General features: G+C 39.0%; 2 long non-coding RNA genes across 2 annotated transcripts in view; one reads left to right on the forward strand and one right to left on the reverse strand.

Annotated features, from left to right (window-relative positions):
- Positions 1–8800, reverse strand: part of LOC124418129 — a 36358-nt gene extending 27558 nt beyond the window's left edge. The window contains exon 1 of the long non-coding RNA XR_006939956.1: positions 8690–8800. This is a non-coding gene — a long non-coding RNA (uncharacterized LOC124418129). The remainder of the gene's footprint in view (positions 1–8689) is intronic.
- LOC121111392 lies at positions 5456–10035 on the forward strand. The gene is made up of 3 exons (XR_005862077.1): positions 5456–5588; positions 7440–7488; positions 9289–10035. It is a non-coding gene; the product is annotated as an uncharacterized LOC121111392 (long non-coding RNA).
- The last annotated feature ends 11467 nt before the right edge of the window (positions 10036–21502 follow it).

Consider the following 21502-nt stretch of genomic DNA (forward strand, 5'->3'; position numbering starts at 1 on the left):
TTCTGTTAGAAGCATTTGACTTGGTCTATGAAAAGCCAGATGGAAAATTTTCGATCCTTTATGAGCAGGAAAATGTCTTCCTGAGTAGTTTTAGACCATGCGATAGATAAGATTCAAAGTATATACCTCTTCCATATAAATACCTCTTCCACATAAAAGGAACTGGCTTGCAGATGACACGTGCAGTTCTAAGGAGATGTTTTACGTGCAGCCTGCAGCAGCCTCGCCCTTGGGGCAGGTTGGGTTAGGAGAAATGAGGTCTCCTGGCCAGGAGAATCCTTTCCTGCACGAACATCTCTTGGGAAGCTCCGCGAGATTTCAGCTTTCATTGGCTTCCATGAGAGTGTTCTGCCCTCAGCCTCTGGCAGTCTCCTCCCTTAGCCACGTTTTCCTTTCCAACAGTTAATATTTTTTCTGTTGTCCATTTGTGATAACAACTCCCATCAGGGATTATGAGGAAAGGCAAACACATGTTCCAGACAAAATCTTTCTTCTTTAAATAACACTTATGGTGGTATAGATACTGAAGGCATCAACAAAGAAAAAGTGATATGCAATCTTATAAACGTTCTCAGGTATATTTACTACTGTACATTACATTTAAAGATTAACATGTTTGCAAAGTAGACATAAAGAAATAACAGTCACAGTCACTCCTGCAAAAGAAAGTGAGAAGGTTGGTGTAAAGCTCTCACCTGCTGGACTAAAAGGGAAAGCATTTAGTCAGCATGGCTGAAACACACAGATTTGTAGAAAAGCGCAGGTACAGGAGATGAACTTGAATTTAGGTCAGGTTTAGCAGTTAGCTCTTTTGCTAAATCCACAGCATGCCTGCTGTTAGTGCAGGTCAGGAATCTGGAAAAGTTGCAAGGTATTGTTACAAAACAGTTCAGCCTGTGTTATTTGACCATTTCACAGCCTTAAAAGTTAAGATATTCAAACCTATTTTACTTCCTTCTGCTCTTTCCTTTCAGAAGTGCAACAATTAATTAAAGCTTTGAGTGAGCGGAAGTAAGAAAGAACAAAATCTCTTCTGACCATCAATAAAACAGAGTCATGCTGCCAAAATGTTCAAAAATGGCTCCTAATTCCTTATTCTCATTTGCCTGTGACCAAGTCCAGGGGTTAGCTACCTGCTGAGAGCAAGAGGCCAGGAGTGCATGGAACTGTCTATATAAAGTCTATTCTCCCTCTTTTTAAATGAAAGTACAATAACCAAATCCAAGAAGCTGCTGACACTATTTAGTAAGCAGTGTGATATTATATACATATTATAAAAAAAAAATAAAAAAAATGAAAAACACGGCTGGATTTCTTTTATTTGCCCTTTGGAAGAAATAGGCTTGCTATCAAAATTAAACATTGGACTTATAAAAGAAAAGGGATGCTTAAAAATCCATCCCAGCTGCAAGGAGTTCATCTCTCAACTCAGCCCTGCATTGAAAAAAAATAAAATAACACAACCCTATCTCAGCACATCCTTAAATATGTAGCCCCTGCCAGACCCAGCTGTGCCAGTGGGGTTACCACCTTTCGCACTCTCCATCCCAACCTCCTGCAGGTAGAGAACAATATCTCCAACACACAGACTTCTCACGATGGAGAGCTGCACTACAGATGATCCCACATTGAGAAGAAGGTCAAAAAGTCACCTCCTCCTGTTTAAGCCATTAACTTGAAAATCAACATCAAAATCAAATGACTCATGGCACAATTTGTGATAGTCTACAGGTATGGAAGGTACTGCCCATGCAGTCAGGAAGAAGGACTGCCCCCTAAAAAGCTGGTAGATAAAAGAATCTGGAAAAATATTCATAGATGATCTGCTTGTTTGCGTGTTTGTTTCTTTTTGTAAGCACTGAGACTCTACACTACATTCTGATCATTTAAAAACTGGGGAGAGAAATAAGGAACTTCACTGCATTGCATGAAAGGGGGAGAGTATTTCTCTAAGATAATTGTTTAAATTGCTTTATTTTTAATGCACTGGGCTAAAATTAAATAGCAAAATGTATGCTTGGAGAAGTATTTCATGAGCTTGAGGGATGTGCTCTTTGACAGGTATAGCTCAGCTGTTTGTAGAGGGGAGATTAAAAAGCGCTGAAGTGAAAAAGTTATTTTGACACTTTCTTCACTCATTTTTGACAGTAGAATTCTTAGAGGACACAGGAAAAACTCAAATCCATAGTAATTTTGAAAGCCTGCAAGTCTCTGCCAACAAGCAACTGTTATGTACTTTAATATCATGGGTAAACTTTTAGCTTGTAGAAGTCTGTAGCTTAGTAGAATTTCAAAGGCTATGTTGCACCTAAAGCCAAGGACGAAGTGAGATACCCATGCAGTATAGCATTCTCACCAAAAATCCTCCTTTGTTAGAAAGTGCAGCCCTTCTTCTCCCTTTCCTTGGACACACCATTCAACACATGTATTCCCACCTCACCAGTTTTGAACACTCAAATATTATGGCATAAATATGCTAGGGAAGGAGACAAGGAAATAACCCCACCACTGAATGACCTGGAGACCTGCAGAAATAATTCATTTGGATTTCTTTATTAATAACACTGGAAACCCTCATGGTTTTATTACTTGATTTCTGTTGCTGTCACTGCCTAGCCAAACTTTCAGGGCTGTCACCAATAAAATACATCTGCCAATATTTAATCGTAGTCACTTGGTTGACAAAATAAATAAATAAATAAATAAAATCAAGATTTTAGAGACTAAATCTAACATAAAATAAACTGGAGTAAACTTGCAAATATGATTGGTACAGTTTGTCTCTTTATCCTACTTAGATCTTTCTGGCATTTTCTGTGCTGTTTCAATTGCTGTTTTATGAGACTAGAAGCCAGTCATCGGAATCGTAACATAATTGCAGAATTTAAAGGTTACCATGCAAGTGTATTTTCATTTATCCTGTTTAACTTTGAAGGTTACCACAAAGCTGCTAATATCTAATAAACCATTTATAGAAGCTGAATGTTATCTGTAAAAATTAAATTGTTTACAATCACTATGTCATAAAGTAGATATAAATACTCATTCATTGTTTAAAATGTATGTCTCTACACAGCATATTTACATCATTGCAAATTTTATGTTTTCCCTACTCAGCTTCAGCTAACCAATGCCACAGATACATCAGCACCATCTTTTGGTTAAACTGCATCCAGGCCTACATTTATATCTTTTTATTACAAAATGTCTTACAAATAGGGTTTTTGTATGGGCCAGGAGTAGGAGTCTGCATACAAATTCATGTTGCTGCCACAAGCATTTAGCAAGAGTTGTGGAAAACTTTGGTAGCAAAGGTCCATGTTATCTCTCCAAATGGAAGATTTAACCTGAAACGAGGACTGATGTGGGAACAGCTATTCACCATACTACCATCTCCGGTATTTCCACAGAGATCATCTTTTGAACATGGAAAAGAGCCAAAATGAATGGTGGAGCTGCTCTTTGTGGCCCTGATCATTACAAAGCACTCCACTGAACTTCAATGGGAAGCAATCTTCTCTCAGGAGGATCTCCAAAAACACCTAGAATTGTGTAAAGTAGAATGCTTGTATAAATGGAAATCAGGTCCACTTAATCAGATATGGATTCTTCGTTGTATCATATAATTTTCATAAACCATGTAATGTGGGCCTACTCTTGTGATTTGCTGTTAATTTGCCATTCATCTGTACTTTGCATTTCCTATTAACTAGTATGAATATCTCTAAATTCACACTAAAGTTGACTTATAAAAAATATTTTTCCTTCCATTTTTTTTTCTGCTGTTAAAAAAAAAAAAATATTGAAATCAGTTAAAAAGGGAAATGAAGACATTTCCTATTTCAACAGAAAACTCCTTTCTTATATTAGTATCATCCTTTTCTCAACTGATATCACATTATGAAAATGATCTGTAGTATTTCATATTTCACTGATGGATCTCTCAACTGCACCATACAACAGAATGGATACCTACTTGATAACACATGATTTCAGGACTCTGGGACACTGTACATGTGGAACTGATGGAATTTGCTAGATTTTTTGAGAATATTCCAAAAGAGAGAAAAGAAATGACTAATTTTAAAACAGTTTTTCCTCTTCCATACCCGGAGTGATTCTGGACAACACGTATTTTCCCAGCTCCAAAGCTTAGAACTTATGTAACAAAGGCTGAAAAGCACAAAGGACATCATAAAATGCAAAATCTCCTTGCTGTCATGAAGGCAAAGAGCCATCCCAGTCCAATCCTTGTATATCATCAAAGTGAGATGTAGCTTCTGATTCTGATGTGTTATCTGGAGTTTGCTCAATGTGAAAATGTGTGGGCTAATCTGAGCTAGCAAAGCACAAATATGGCTAAGGTCCTTAAATGCTTGATTAGGCTTTAAGAGTTCTATTCTCTGTATGTAGATGGAAAAAGTCCCTTATTCATCACAGCATATCAACACATATACTCAACCAAATGTACCGCCTTTTGTATGGAAGGAAGTGCAATTTTAGAACAAGGCAAATGCAGTAAACTGCAAACATAGTTGATTTCTGGATAGACAAGGACAGAATTTGGCTTAGTGTTCTGCTGAGTTCATATCATCTGCAGAGCCATTCATGCCATCAGAATCCCCTTTACCTCACTTGCAAAAACAATATTCTCCCAGGGCAAAACAACAGTAAGTGTTATGTCTTTTTACTATGATGTTTTATATTCCAACTACTGCAATATGTAATCAATTTGGCATTCTTCTTTGCAAAGCAGTCATCATTCACTGCCACGCTGATCTGTGAGTGTAGATACATCATGATATGCCCATGGCATCGAGTATTGAAGCTTTGTTAATTTATAGCAGAAAGATAATTTAGTGCTTGACAGTAGAAATACTAGTTGAAAGCTTAAAATAAATGTAATAGCACTTTGAGAGAAAAATATGCTACTTATATATTTAGTATGGCCCTATTAAGCATATGCATTTGCCAGCATCTGTCACTGGCACAAGGTCGGATTCTGGCAGAAGTACTACTTTGGATTAGTGCCTTACCACACAACTAAGGTAGATTAACTAGACTTTTTATGCTGAATCATTGCAATGAAATTGTTCTTCGTATGTTACTAACTGTAAGTCACCATAATCTGATTGCCTGGGCAGCTTTTCCCCAGTCTGCAGCATGGCTATGTTCACAGTGAAGAGCCATTTTACATAAAACTGTCTGAAGCTGTCCAATCTAAAGGCACTTTAACTTCTTCAAGGTCTTCCTTTGGAGTTATTTAGAGACAATACTACAAAAAAAAAAAAAAAAAAACACAAAACAAAACAAAACAAAACAAAACAAAACTGTAAATAACTTGGGAAATCATAAACCCTGTGTAAAGCCATGCGATTTGATAATTTCCTTTACTCCATTGGTAGTTCTGTACGTGTGCTTGGAGACAATTGTTGTAACCAAGCACAACAGAATAGGCAGGAAGCCTAGACAAGGGTTCTGTACTCTGAAGGAAGTCAGATGAATTTCAGTAAGGAAATTCAGTAACTAGTGATAATGTTGCCATCACCAGCTGTCTACTAATACATGAATAACAAGTACTTAGAAAGGTATTCTATATATAATAACTCTATAAACATATCTATAAAATACAACATAGTTATATCAGAAGACAATCTCTTACCTCTGTTATATAATTTCATTTTCCGGGGCTAGAAAGTCTGAGAGACCTGAAAGAATTATGTACCCATGAACAAGAATGTTTTAGGGTCCTGTGGAACCACATTTGGAAAACCTAATAATGTAACCACACCTTAAAAGAATATCAACTTGTATTGGAACAATAATATGTCAGAATGTATAGTTCAAAGACAGATTGTTTAAGAAAAGGCACATTGATGGACAGTATCTTGAATGGATACGCTATCTGGGAGTCTTCTATAGCAAACCAGCTAAGTGTGTAGGGAATCATATAAGAGCAGGTCTGAGACTGCTTCATGAGGCTGAATTTGTACAAGTCCATGGGGCTGCAGAACATGTGTCCTAGGGTCCTGAAGTAACAGGCTGGTGTGGTTGTCAATGCACTGTACATCATATCTGAAAAGTCGTGGCTGTCAAATAGTGTCTGTGAAGTTCCTGCTGACTGGGAAAAGGGAAACATCACTCCCACTTTCAAGAAAGGGAGAAAGGAAAACCCGATAAGCTACAGACCAGTGAGCCTCGCATCTGTGCCTAGGAAGATCGTGAAGCAGATCCTCCTGGAACTTATGTTAAAGCACATGTGAGACAAGGAGATGATCCAAGGCAGTCACAGTGTCTCACCAAGGGCACTTCATGCCTGACCAATCTAATGGCCTTCTATAAGTGATGTCATCAATGGACAAAGAGTAATGGAAGTCATATACCTGGACTTGAGCAGGGCCTTTGACATGGTCTTGCACCATATATTTATTTCTAAATTGAAGAAAAATATATTTGAAGGCTAAAGACAAAGAATTGGTGTACCCTCAGCAGATTTGCTAATGACACTAAGCTGAATGGTGTAGCTGACACAACAGAAGGCAAGGATGCCATTCAGAGAGAACAGGACAGGCTTGAAAAGTGGGCCCATGAGAACCTAATGAAGTTCAACAAGGTCAAGTGCAAGGTGTTACAGTTGGTTCAGGGCAGTCTCAGATCTGTGTACAGACTGGGTTAAGAATTTCATGAAAGCAGACCTGCAGAGAAGGACCTGGTCCTAATGGATAAAAAGCTGGATATGAGCCAGCACTGCACTTGCAGTCCAGAAAGCCGATGGTATCCTGGGCTAAATCGAAAGAGGAATGGCCAGCAGGGAGACGGAGGGGATTGTCCCTGTCTACTCTGCCCTTGTGAGGCCTCATCTGGAGTTCTGCATCCAGTTCTGGGACTCCCAGCACAGGAAAGGTGCAGAGCTGTTGGAGCAGGTCCAGAAGAGGGTCCCAAAGATGATCAAAGGGCTGGAGCACCTCTCCTATGACGAAAGGTTTTGGAAGTTGTGCTTGTTCAGCTTGGAGAAGAGAAAGCTCTGGAGAGATCTCACTACAGCCTTCCAATACTTAAATGGAGATATTTAGCAGGAGGGAGACCAACTTTTTCCATGGGCAGACAGTGACAGGGCAAGGGTGGCTTTAAACTAGCACAGGCTGCCCAGAGAAGCTATGGAAGCCCCATCCCTGGAGGTGTTCAAGGCCAGGTTGGATGGGGCTCTGGGTAGCCTAATTTTGTTTGAGTGGCATCCTTGTCCATGGCAAGGGACTGGAGCTAGATGATCCTTCAGGTCTTTCCAATCTAAGCCATTCTATGATTCTGTGATACTGTGTTTCTTTGATAAGTTGACCATGAAGCTTGTCATTAATGTTGACTATAAAGTAACAAAGATGGAGACACCTCTAGACTGGTTACCTGGAACTGTAATAAAGCACACTGACTTGTTCTTACAGAATTGGAGAGGCAGAAGGGATGACACAGCTATCTCACACCGGTATGCATGTAAGTACTGCCTTGCAATGGAAATTTAAGTGAAATATATCTAGTATTTTTCTGCATATGTGTAGACTGATCGTATGGTCTGGTTGCCTGAACATTAGGTGAGGCCATTAGAACTGGATGCTACAAGGAACTGTTCAGAGTCTTACCAAAGCCTGCCTGTGGTATCAACTTTCCATTCTTCGAGAACTTATGTGAATTATCTGCAGGAGTGAATCAGAAAGCAGACAAATCAGCAAGCTTTCTTCATTCTATCTGGCAGCAATTAAGTTAATTGGGAATTGTAAAATACCATAACTGGAGATTAAGAGGATATATATTAAAAAAGAGAGAGAGAGAGAGAGAGAGAGAGAGAGAGAGAGAGAGAAAGAGTTTAACTTGAAAACCTGAAGGTGGAGGAGTTATGATCTCCCATTATTCAGTAAATAAGGGTAAAGAGTGGTTACAGAGCTACTTTGTATATATGCTTATATTGCTTTTGTTTTCCATTAAAGGAAAAAAAAACCCAAAACTTCAACAGACAACTTTCTGCTTGCCTATTAAAGAACCAGCATATTGTATCTTTGCATCATTGACTCAAAATACAGTATTCATTAAATGGTTATCAGGGGACCCAAACTGGCGGAATCTCATTCTATTTTCTTCCAACCACATCTAACAGAAAAGCTGCCCTGACAACATACACAAATAATAAAACCCACTACTGCAAAATTTTATGTTAGAGAAGAATAAAAGTGAAGAAAAACGTTTATCATTATATGGTCAACATAGAGGCAAGACTTGAAATCACTTACGGTGAGATAAAGCTGCTAGAAGTGAAAAATCAGGTTTTTCTGTGAATTTTGCAAGCTTATAAATCTTTCACAATATACTGGTGAAACCACTTTAGTGGAAGGTCTCCTTGAAATTGAATGGAGTGGTATTTGGAAGTTGAGAGGTAAAGCAGCATAGCGTAAAGCAAAGGCTTATTTACATGAAAATGTTTAAGGAGAAAGTTTGGAGACATAAAAAGAGATATTAAAACATTCATGTTTAAAGGTGTCACAAGTTGTCACAAATAACCTAAACTGATTTAGAAACAGCTTTACTATGTTAAAAAATAAAATAAAATAAAATAAAATAAAATAAAATAAAATAAAATAAAATAAAATTGGTTCTAAGTAGAAATACATTGGAATAAAGAGGAGAAATATTGTGAACTTACAAGAGGGATTTTTTTCTCCATTGCACTGACTTTACTGGTTATTTTTGAAAACTTCTTTGAGGCTTCTAAATCCATAGCTCACTCCTGTTTGTGTGAAAGCTTTGAAGGTACAAAACAGAACCCTTTTTCACCTTCCCAGTTAATATTTGATAATTGGCTAGGAAAGCATATATTTGAACAGAATCCAGACAATCTCAAGTACTTTGGGTATCAGCAAAAAAAGCAGTATTGTTTTGCAACTTAGAAATGGCTATTTTCCAAACAGCAAACTATTTTTAACAGTCATTTGGCACAGTGTGTCAGCTGTATCATTATCATGGTAAATGTTTTGTTTACTGAAAACCCACTCTCTGAGAACAAGTAAGCCAACTAATAATAGGAATTAAATAGCACTCTTTACATCGGTCCCCGAGCATTTGCTATTGCACTAATGTATTCAACTAGATAATTGCAAGCAGCAGAATATTTGCTACTGCCAAGCAGTTAAGTATTCTTAAACCAGCTATGAGTATCTTGCAGGAGTTGTCCCGTCCAAAAAATTTGATGCCATTATTACTGTTGAGATGACATGTCATTGCCACTGTCTCCTTTGCCTGCAGAGTCACGGCTTAGGGAGGCACAAAGCAAAGTCTGTGACTGGAGGTGCCACAGTTCTCAAAGAGTACACTGCCTTCGGCTGAGAGGGGCATTAATACAGAGGACTGACTCCATCCTCTGCTCGCCATCATCCTTCCCAGGTGCATTCATCAAGAGAGAAAGATGGGAGAGGAAGCTTACCTTTCTGGTTAAGACAGAGAGAATAACCGCATTTTTCTTGTGCAGTGACAGAGAGCTGGAAGAAGGGGTTGTTCCTCTACTACATTTTCATCCATTAAAAAAAAAGAAAAAAGAAAAAAGAAAAAAAATAGGAATGGACTGGAAAACCTTAAGAGAAAAAGAAAAAGAAAAAAAACCACAGGAATCACTGCTTCCATTCAGGCAAAAAAAAAAGGGGGGGGGATCATTACAAACATCCCTAGCAGACATGTTACACTGCTCAACACCAGTTTTCTTACCATATGAAACCATCTAACACAGTTTAGTGAAGACCCAGGAAAAGATGAAATACTAAGTGGGATGAGCTCTCCCCTGCTTTTAAAAAATCAAACTAAACATGAAGAAAGATATCAAACTGTTCACAACTCTGCATTCCACAAGCTTAAACGATAAATGTATTCAACCAAGTCAGTCTTTGAAACTTTTCATTTAGCTCTGTGAAGATAAAGAACAGATCAGCATTTTCATTAAAAAAAAATGTCATGGCTCATTCCTTTCTGTTATTGAAGAGAATGCAGCAACATCTTTCAAAACCCAAGGGAGAAACATATATTTGTAATAAAAAATATATAAAAATGTGATTGTTGTTCGATTAAATGTTTCAGTCTGTGATTATAATTACTTTCTCATTGGGAAGAATTCCCATGTTAAAAGCCCTCTGTAATAACAGGTAGAGTAGATCAAAATAGAAATGACAGAGAACAGCCAGGGGTTGCTTTCCTAGAAAAGCTGTAGGGAAAGAAACTTAACTGCCCTTTACATGCTCTTTTTTCACAGCATTATATGATGGTTGAGGTTGGAAGGAACCTCTGGGAGGTTATCTGGTCCACTCACCCACCAAGAAGGGACACCTGGAGCAGGTTGCCTAGGACCGCATCCAGGCAGCAAATTATTATGTAGACTGTGCAACTGGAGACACTTTCATCCCCTGAAATATCTCTGCGCTCCCTCTGCCTCTCATAACATTTAGCAAAGACTTGCAACAAAGCTACAACAGCTATGGATTGAGGATGAAGAGAAAGTCCTTATACAGTAGGACTGACCAATACAGTGGACTCTTCAACTAGTTCAACAGCACCAAAAATATCTCTTTCTGCTGATGTCAGCAACAACCAGGTTGGAATGACTCAAAGACAAACAGTTCATCTACCACAAAGGAAACCACTGTCAGAAAAGGGGAGACAGTGTCCCTGTGTCCCAGACACAGAGCCTACTGACTGTTTGGTAAGGCAGCATGCTGTGATTAAAAGCTACTAATACAGACAAAGGAGCAAATCCAGGTTGAAGAAAATTGGGAGGTTTTTGTTGTTGTTGTTGTTGTTTGCAAAATGTATCATTTCAAAGCAAATGATTTGAGATCACCTTCATTGGAAGGCGTAAGTTTCAAAGAAAACTGGTGAAATGCCTGATTCAAATGGAGGACTGATAGACAAAATGTAGAAAGAGGAAGAACAGAGCCTCCAGCAGCACTGTATCTAGTTTTTATCATGACTCCAAACTGTAAGACAAATGAAACATGAAAAGCAGGAAATGTAGCACTCTGCCTTGCAGATGACACACAACTGCTCCTCCAGTGTCCAGGACAGGATGACATAAAAGGGAATGTGGACAGATGGCTTCAGCTTCCTTTTGCCACCCTCTTGCAACTCTCCAAAATGCAGCCCCATGGGATTTAGCAGCAGCAGATCTCTGTGCTGGTTGTCTGACACAGCCCAGGGCTGAAGATGCACTTGAGCTGCTGGATATCAAGATGCACATCTTTGCTTTGCTTATTCAGAGTGAAACACGAGGTCAAACAGCCAGGACTGATGGTCCACCTGCAAGCCATACAGGAGCTTCTAACTGTGTGATGCGTCACTAGAACAAGTCGGAAGGTAGTGAAAGGAAACAGAAACCACAGCTTTAGAACACTAGGAGAGAGAGAAGCAGTAGGACTATGACAGGTGTTAGATGGAAGACTGAAAATAAACCCTCCAATTGTTAAATCCTGCTTTTCAGAAAGCAGGACTCCTGGGAATTTGGGAATTCAAAGCACACATCTCAGCTTTTCTATCAGTGAATGGATGCTCCCTGATGAAACAAAGGCATCCAAATTCCTGTTCTTGAGAAGAAGTAAAACAGACCCTGGTTACTGATCAAGCATTGCAAAACTGAGATCATTCAGAGCAATCTCAAGCCAGAAGGAAGTTTCTAATGTCTCACTGGTTTCTCACTGCTGCCCAAGGCTTCTTGCCCAAATAGTGTATTTGCAATTAAAAACAGAAAATACTAGTAATCTTCAGAAAGCCTCTTTTTGCAGGAGTCAGAGCCCACATTTGCAAAGAGAAGGCATAAAAGAGTTTGGGATGTTTACAAAGGATTGTCCTCCAGCTCGTTAGTACAATAATGTAGCATATTAGTAATTTAACATAAATATGCAAAAGTAAATAAAAGGTATCCACAGTGACACTCAAAAAGCATTCAAAAAGTTAAAGACAAGGTATTGGAAGCCTCTGGTGTTGATCATGATTACTTTATCTGTGTTAGCTTTAAAACAGTAATGACTTTCTTTTATCTTAAATAAACGAACAATGAAATAAAACAATGTCAAGTCAGATGAGAAAATCCTGTCACTTCAAACAATTGAGATTTGATGCATGCTGTAAAGTACAGCTCTGCTTTCAACAGATTAGACTTTAAAGGACTCTCAGATCTATTTTCTGTCCTAGTCAAAGAAAGACACGTTGCATAAAACATCAGGGGGCTTTCTTTGATCAGATACATATCTTCACATTTCATGTTAAACAGTTATAAAAATAAAAAAACTTAAAGGTGTAAACTCAGAGGATACTTATACTTTCAGAATGGCACCTTAGTCATGCTCTGGAATTTAGTACCACTCTCAATATGTGAAAATGTTTATTTGCACAGTAAGTTTGGAGTTGCATTTCTAGAGGAGATAAAGAAATAATCTACCGCTCTGTGCAAAACAAGGTCCACCTGGAGAGGGTTGTTACCTTCATTGAAATAAACCTCTCAATATCACTGGATTAGAATAGTGAGAGTTTTTGTGCCACTCTGGAAGTTCACAGGAATGATAAAACTGTCTTAATTAAGTCTAAAGATTTCCTCGGCATAAGGGATTATCCCTCTGAGAGACAGTCAGATAGTTCTTTGTCTTGTACAATTATATCAGATCTTAGCTATGAACAGCAAAGCCCAGAACAGGAGCTTGTGAAAATAAAGCACGACAAGGATGGGGTGGATTTCAGCTTTAGCCTATAGCCTCATTTATCATCTTTTTAAGGTTTTCCAAAACTAAGATTGAATTTGAGCCTTCGGGTTTTTTTCAACTGATTTTTCTCTGCAGTATAAAAAAGTGGTTAATCAACTGTTAAGCAATTGGAAAGAGATTAACCATAGAAAAGGACTTATAATACAAAGGAAAATGGGGCTGTAAAGACCATAATGCCTACACTGAATTAAAGTATCTTGCTGCTTCATAGACCTCAGCACCCAGAAAATAAATCTAACCACACAATAAAATACTGCCTTTCCTTGAACCGTATTTGTTTGTCAGAGCACTGTGTTACATGGAGCGCTACAAATGCATCATAACAGTTTTCTTTTCCTGTGTTACCTAGGTAACTTACTCTTAACAGCCAGTGGAAAGTGGAAAGAATCTTCTTAAAACATCAATCAAATAACATTCTAATAGATTAAAGAACTTTTATCCTCATTTATCTAAACTACTTGTCAGAGTACTTAAGGAGATGATGTAGGTCAGCTTGCTTTTCTGTCCTTTATTGAGTCATATCTGAAACCATGACAGCTCTTTGAACAGCATCTTCCCCATGTCTGCTTGCCAGTCCCACCTCTCATCCTAGGAATTACAGCTTTTAGCATTTGAGACATTTACAGATTTTTCAGGAGGGCCCTGCTTTTGTTTTTAAAAGTGCATTTCTTTCTTTCAACAGCAAGATGCTGACCACCAGATAGAACACCTGAAGACTTGATTTTTCAAGAAAATGCTTACTCCCTGTGCAAAAACACAAAAACACGTTTTGAGTTAACGAAAACAGAGATGGATAAAAAAATTGTTCAGACTTCAGAAAGCAATTTCATCATGATTTGAAAGACCACAAGTAAGAGCTATGTAGCTTCATTACATTGGTCCACTCCCTGCATAATTTCTGCATTTGTTTTTACATGTGTGAAGACGTGATATTAGACCTATATTTTAGATAAATTCCAAGTATATATGTAGAAGAACTGCATACATGGATCGCATACATGTGGTACAGCTAAAGTAATGCTGGAATTTTCAAATTTTCTTGAATTGACTGCAACTTCTGTACCTCAGGTAGGCTTTCTATTAAACTCATGTGAGAAGTAAGAAATTATTCCAACTTGACTGTATGTGGGCGTTATTCTCCATATCACTATAGGAGTGGAATTTGTACAGCCTACTAAAATTCATAGAGATATTGAATAGCCATAGGAAGATATTTTTTTCTGTACAGGTGAGGCTTTGAACTCTCAGCCAAGACTGTGGACAAAGTGGTCAATTCATAGCATACATTGCTGTATATTTCTGTGTGTTATGAAGTGAAAATTTCATAAGTGCCCACTGATACTTTTGATTCATCTTTCAATTGTGTTTCAAGAATTCAATGATAAACAAATGCCTTCAGTAGCACAAGTTGGGAAAAAAACAACTGTATCATGACAACTTCCAGTATTAGACATTTTCTCTTCACCTTTGTCCAAAATAATATGCAAATACCAGGTACAAGGTGAATGATGAGGAAAACTCTATTTTGCATTCATAGGCCTCAGTGTATTCTTTTCAAGTAGTTCAACATAGCTATGTGTTAAAATGCTAATGCTAACCATTTGCAAATTCTTCTCTGAATAATAAATAGCAGAGACTCACCGAGTAAGAATCAAAGAGTAAACTCCTTGTCTACACAGACACACCACTGATATTGCAGTTTCCTATGCCAATTTCAGGATATTTTGTTGTTTATTCTCCTTCAGAAACCTTGAGTGATACTTTGCTTCTAATTTAATGCTTATATATCATGATTTATTCCTTTCTGCACTGATCCCCACTTTGCATTGGAAAATGTCTTTCCATTCTCTATGCCTTGCTTTTCACACTGGGTTTGACAGTTCTTTTATGAATCTCCAATACAGTTCCTTTTTCAAGTAGCAATAACTGTCCAAAGAAGAAATTCTGTCCAACATAGCCAGTGACCTCTGGAGGACATGAGGAAGAGATGCCCTCCATCTTATGGGAATGCATGCATGCAGAGTGGCAAATGAGAGCATTCTGGCAAATCAACCTATATTTGGACACAATAACTGTTTAGCCAATTCTCATTTTTGCCAGTTGGCTTTTTGGGACAGCTTTTTGACTTCTTACATCAAGGAAGTAATCTATTCAGTTCTTTAATTATGCAAAAACAAATATTCACAGAAAAGTGAGTTTCCCTCTGGCTCCACTTTTGATGTCAGAGAAAAACAGTATAAAACCATGGTAGAGACAGAAAACCTAACTTTATTTTGGAGGGATTTGAGGGTAAAAGAACTGCCTTTAGGATGATTAACATTTTTTAGTTGCCTCTCTTCCAAACTAGTTGCCTTTGAGGCAATGCAAAATAAGCAAATTGCACAGCACTTTATTTTTGATGCAACTTCAGTTTGTGCCCAGCCTCCAGTCCTGCACAATGCACATGAACAGTCCTTGCACAGGAGGAGCCTGCCTGATTTTTGTGGGGCTTGTGGGATGTGGTCCCTCATAGCGCACTGCCAGAGGACATGCTGTTTTGCAGTGTTGGGCTTATATCATGGATAATCAGATTTCAGGAACACATTTCAGGTTAGATACAGATTTGGGTCTCAACAGAAAGAACCTCACAGCTGCAACCACATAGCATAACCCAGAGCCAATTTAACTGTACTAATTACAGCTAATGAAGCAACACAGATAAAAATAACTTAGACAACTGTTACACATACACACCCTCCAGCAAATCTTTGCATAAAGACTGAAACATAGTCTTAAGTCTACAGCACACCCTTCATAGATGTGAGTAGGCCAGGACAGGATATCATCCTGAATCTTTAGTCTTCACATCAAAAATATCATTGTAAAGCAAAGCTTGTGTCATGCCTCAAAACTATAGGAAATATTGCTGCTCTGGAGGTTTTGTGGGGTGGGGGACTCCTTATTTTCTAAAGACAGTTCTTGTGTATGTCCACCAGGTTAGAGGTAGGTGTGGCCTCTAATCCAGGCTGATCAGCTCTCTTTCCACTAATTGTATATCAGAGAGTATGAAAGCACAGAAACAGGGTCTAAACTTAAGCAGAAAAAGAAGACAAATGAAGAATGGAAATATTGAACTGGGAGGGTATTAAGTAGGAAGGTTTTTTTTTGTTTTGTTTTGTTTTTTGACTGGGAAATGGGACTGGATGCAAAAGAAGGAACATCCTGTTCCCACCTGCGTACAGACTTCCCATGCACTCAGACATCTTATCCTCAGCTTCCACTTATCTGAGTCTCAGCTGGCAATATTTATACACTCCATAGGAGTACTGGAAAATGCATTTGTAACTGAAGTATCCACATATTTCCCTTATCAGAAAGTTTTGATTAAGTACCATGTGTGGTTTGATAGAGTAACTAGTACTACACAAAAATCACCATGGCAGCTGCTAGATCACTACCTGGCAGCCCTTGAAATATGCTTTTAAAGGGGGAAGGACACAGAATTGAGCAGGAATGTTTTCAGCAAAATTCCACAAGAATGAATTCTCGCTTTTCATGTTTTTTTTAATGGTGATAGGGATTAGATTCACCAGTAGTGTGATGAGAAACCCTTACATTAAACCACTACAAGCATTTTCAGGAGAAATAAAGAACGGGAAAGAAGGAAATCACTGAATAGGAACAGTTACAGATAAAGAATGACTTTACAAGGTGAAATTCATAAGTCATTCTTTCCTATAAAAAAATGTGGTGTACCTAACCTGGAGGTTACACATCTACTACTGTCACCATCTAAAATATTTTAAATATAAATATTCTCAAATTTTCCCTTTAAAATATGAGGAGGAATAGCAAGCTAGCTGAGACCATCAACATACTTTAAAAGTGTTCTCAGTACAGAGACAAGGGTTACTGAAGTTTGCAGTCAAAGGTTTTAACTTAGGATGATCTCAAGTAGAGGTGTCAGTAAAGCCTAAAGTGCTCATTTCACACAGAAAGTGAGTTATTATAAAAGGAAGAGGAAGGAAAATATAATAACGCCTTGACTGACGTTCACATGGAACCCTAGTTAATTTATACACAGAGATATTACCTTTCAGAGGATATAAAAGTTATTTCTGACACTGACACTTCAGAGTCAAATACACACAAATCCCAGAACTGATAGGATGCTCAATATTGCCTGAATGAGGGAACAGAAATTACAAATGGCCAACACCTGCTGATTTGGATTCTCCTCTAGGCCTGTGGGAATAATTTGAAATTTCAGTTCCATTTATTCTAGACCAACATTTTCTGTCAAGGCACCATCTGCAGTGATGAAATTTTCATCCAATTCCAATTCCTAACACAAACCAAACGAAAGGAAAATTATATTTGTAAAACAGCTAGATGACAGTACACAACTTCAAAATGTCAAAGTCCTTTCTCATAAACAAGAACATTATTCATCAGATCCTGTATTTACTTTGAATAAAATGCCCTCTGGGATGATTTGGGACAGCCACTTGCAGTAAAATACTGACACATTTTTTACCCTGGATGAGTTTTACAGGAAAGAGATCCCACAGGACCCTCATATCCAAAGACAGTTTAAGGTTATGGTGCTGCTGTGACCCTTCTCCGCCCAGCACAGCATAAGTGTTCTCAAGATGCTCTGCTTGCCTTCTACCTCTATCATGGCCTCCACAGCCAAGACCAACAAGTTTCCAGACATTATGTAGTTTCTGGAAAAGATACAGTTGACTCGATCAAGGCAATTTATTGGACTGTTAGTACAGATAGTGAAAATTTATGAACAGCTTTGGATTAATTACACTGTTTATAGACATCTTAAAATAAGACACACGGAAAAAAAATAACTAGGACTGGGAACAAAAGCCACTAGGATTTTTTGTGAGAGATAAACAGTTTTCTGTGGAAAGCATATACTAGGGACACCAGGCTTTGCACCACATATGTGTCATGGCTACCCAGGGAGTTTTTGAGGCTTTTGTTGTAAGTTGCTCTGAAACATCTCTGAAACAACCACCATTCTCTGAGGACCTGAATGAAGGGTTTGGTGTACATGCCTTATCTGGCCTTTGAAAAGAACATTCACATTTGTGCAAAACCAGCTTTCGCACAACACAGGTTGTCTATCAAAAATTAATGTGGGTACCATGCTCAGTTTAGCACAGAAGACCGTTTCCCTAGTGATAATGACATGGACAGGCTGGCACAGTGATTAACAAGTGAGTCTGGGCAAGCCTGAAGTCAACTAACAGGTCGCTGACTGACACAGGAGTGCAATGCAGGCTGTCAGCAGTCAGACTGAGGCCATCATCTCTCTGCACTTTGAGGCCTGGAACAAGTTGAGAAGCCACTGTTGTGCCTTATTGCTTTGGTTGCAGAGCTAATCATGGATCTGTGATGCAAATACAGGAAGTGCAACATCACTTTCCTGAGTTTGCAGAGAGCCAGAACCCAACAATGGCCCATTAAGCAGGCTAGATGGAGAGATGATCCTTCCTAACACCCAACTGCGATAGCAAGAATGACTGTATCAGCATGTTTTACTGAACGCCTCCTGACTAGATAACTGGGTAGAAGTGTGTAATATAAGAGTCAGGAATTAAGGTGAGATGGCTGACCTGTCAGTATAGGAAGCAACAGGCCCACTGCTTCCACCTTGCTCCTGGAGCTCCTTCCTGCTGTTCCCAAGCATTCGCATTCCTCAAAGGCCGGGGGAGGACAAAATCCCACAGGAGGTAGAAGCTGGGATTCTGTCCCCCACCTCTGAGTGTTTGTCCCACAACAAATTTCACTTCTTCAACAGAAAGATTGGAAATTTTTATTTATTTATTTATTGAGATTTGCAGAGTATTTTTTTGTATCAGGGCTGTTTCTGTTGTTTGGGTTTTCTTATTATTTCTATTATTAATGACAACATGAGTGAAATATTGAAGCTGATGGAGTGTTGAAGCACGTCTGCCCTGCTGTAAGTGGATAAGTTTGCACTAGCCTTACTCATGTGGCCATATTCTTACATGAGGAGAGAAAAGGAGAATAAACACTGCAACAGAGATAAAAAGACACATTTTTTAAAAAACCATTTTTTCCTAAGTGCTAATACAGAAAAATAAGACCAATGAAAAAACAAATAAAAAGAAATAGAAAGTTGAAAATTTGACAATCAAAAGTAAAAAATAATGACAGATTTTACAATTTATTTCCCTAAACCCTATACTAACAATAGGGAATTTCGTGATTTTTAGTAATCCTTTGCAGGATTGAAGCCACGGAAGAGTTAAAAAATATATACTTAGTTTTTGTTGTTTTGCCCCTTAAAGTGTCACCATGTACTGGATGCATTTAATGTACTTAGAAAAAGGGCAAAAAGGGTATCCACAAGTAGGAGATTTAGAAGGAAATTGTCACTTTCTACTCTTAAGTGACAATTTTGTAAATTCTAGATGTGACAGTACAATTGGAAAAGTAAATTATGGATGGAGAAGAGGTTGTAGGTGATGGGTAAAGGTTTGGTACAGAAAAAGCTACTCACATACAGTTACAGCGGTTGCTCAGGAATTTAGTAACTTATGTAATGTACTTCTACAGAGCAACAGTAGCATCTAGTGGACGTGGAGAAAACTTCCCCAGCAGGATATTGCAGTTCTGCTCTCACCATTAGGAATGGAAACAAATTTAAGAAGAAACTCAGGTTATGCCTTTCCCAGTTTTCCTTTTTCTTTTCCTTTCTCTATTCCTTATTCCTTTCCTTTTCCTTTTCCTTTTCCTTTCTCTATTCCTTATTCCTTTCCTTTTCCTTTTCCTTTTTCCTTTTCCTTTTTCCTGTTCTTTTTCCTTTCTTCTCCTGCAAACACCACAGCATCTGAAGAAAGGACTGTGTCATCCTCAAATACTGTATGGACAATGGGCAACATGACAGATCCTGTGACAAGCCCCTGCATTTGTTCCAGTCCCTGCAACAGGCCCTGTGGCTGCTCCAAGCCCTGTGAATGGGCCTTTCAGGTGCTCCAGTCCTTTTGATGGGCCCAGCTGTTGCTCTAATTCTGTTGACAGACTCTGTGGTTGTTCAAACACTTGCGACAGACTCTGTAGGCACTTCTGTCTCTGTGACAAGTCCCACAGATCAACCAGAGAAGCAACCAGTACCAGTGCCACTTGACCCTCTATACAAGAGGGAAAAAAAATAGCTGCAAAATTCAGCTTATTTAGCAAGGAAAGAAACTCCTAAGATGGGAGAAAATGATGAAGTAGATGAAGCAGGATTATCACAAGAATAGGAGGAGGGAGAGGCAGAAGTCATAAAGGAGACAGAAACTGTCTGACTGTGAACCATGGGTAAGCTGCAAAATGTGCAAAAAGTCATCAGCAGTCATCCAGGAGAGCACACTGTCACCTGGCTGCTATGATGGTGTGACAGGTGTCCAGTAGCTTGGACATAGTGGGCAGTGAAGCTAGTCACTTGGTCCAAGTGTTGGGCCACTGGGGAACATAATAAAAACAGCAAGTGGATTGTGCTGATTGGATTAATTTCGGTCAAGTAGATCTAGACTGGTAATATAAGGGTGAATTATGTCTGGCTCAGTGGGCCCATGATATGTCAGGCTGTCAAGGAAGGGATGCAACCTATAGATGGGCTCAGGATTGAGGGGTGGACTTGACCACGGATGTCATTGCACACATTATCTGTAACTGTGAAATGTGCTGCAATTAAGCGGGTCAAATGGAAAAAAACCTCTTTGGTATGGAGAATAATAGTTGAAATATAAATACGGATAGGCCTGGCAGGCTGATTGTATCATACTCCCACAAGTCCTCCAGGGAAAGCACCATGTGCTTACAGTGGTGGAAGCAACCACCACATGGCTGGAAACATATCGTGTGTCCTATGCCACTGCCCAAAACACTGTCCTGAGCCTTGAAAAGTAAGTCTTGTGGAGGTATGGCATCCCAGAAATAAATGAGTCAGATTAAATGGGACTCCCTTCTAACAGCCTCATAGACACCTGGGCCAAAAAGCATGGCACTGAGTGGATGTATTACACCTCCTATCATGTATCAGCCTCCAGGAAAATTCAGACAATACAGTGGAATACACTGTAAAGCAGTTCTCTAAGACTACACTGAGAGCAGTGGGTGCTGGGATATTCAGATGCTGGTACACGTTTAGCAAAAGTTACCTGGATCTGCCATTTGAGCTGGCCCTGCCCAATCAGACATCTTATGTTCTGTAGAAGGGGGTAAAGTACCTGTAGTACCTATGAAAAACATTCTGAGGAAGACAGTCTGGGTTATTCCTGTCCTAGGGAAAGACAAGACTATCCATGGGATTGCTCAGGGACCTGAGTTCATTTGGTGGAAAACTATGGAAGATGGGGTTGTCCAGTGTGTACCTAAAGGGGATTTGATGCTGGGAGTAAACAACCAATAGTATTAATTGTACGATATTTGTTCCTCTATAGTCACAGAATAACAGAACTGTAGGGTGTAAGAGATTATTCTTTTGCATCATTGTCTCAAAGCTTGCTGAGGGACACAGACGAACAAGTTCAAGCAAGTCCTGACCAAGGATTGGGAAATCCTTTGTCTGGAGGGACAACAGATGGACAAGGCCAGGGGAGATGAGAGAGAGAAGCTGCGGCTCAATGGTCAGGAAACAGCCTTTTGTGTGGACTTATCTCAAGGGAGACAGCCATCTCAGGGGGTGCTCACATGAATCTTACCCAAGCGCCCAG

The sequence above is a fragment of the Gallus gallus genome, chromosome 8 (assembly GCF_016699485.2).
Source record: "Gallus gallus isolate bGalGal1 chromosome 8, bGalGal1.mat.broiler.GRCg7b, whole genome shotgun sequence".
Lineage (NCBI taxonomy): Eukaryota > Metazoa > Chordata > Aves > Galliformes > Phasianidae > Gallus > Gallus gallus.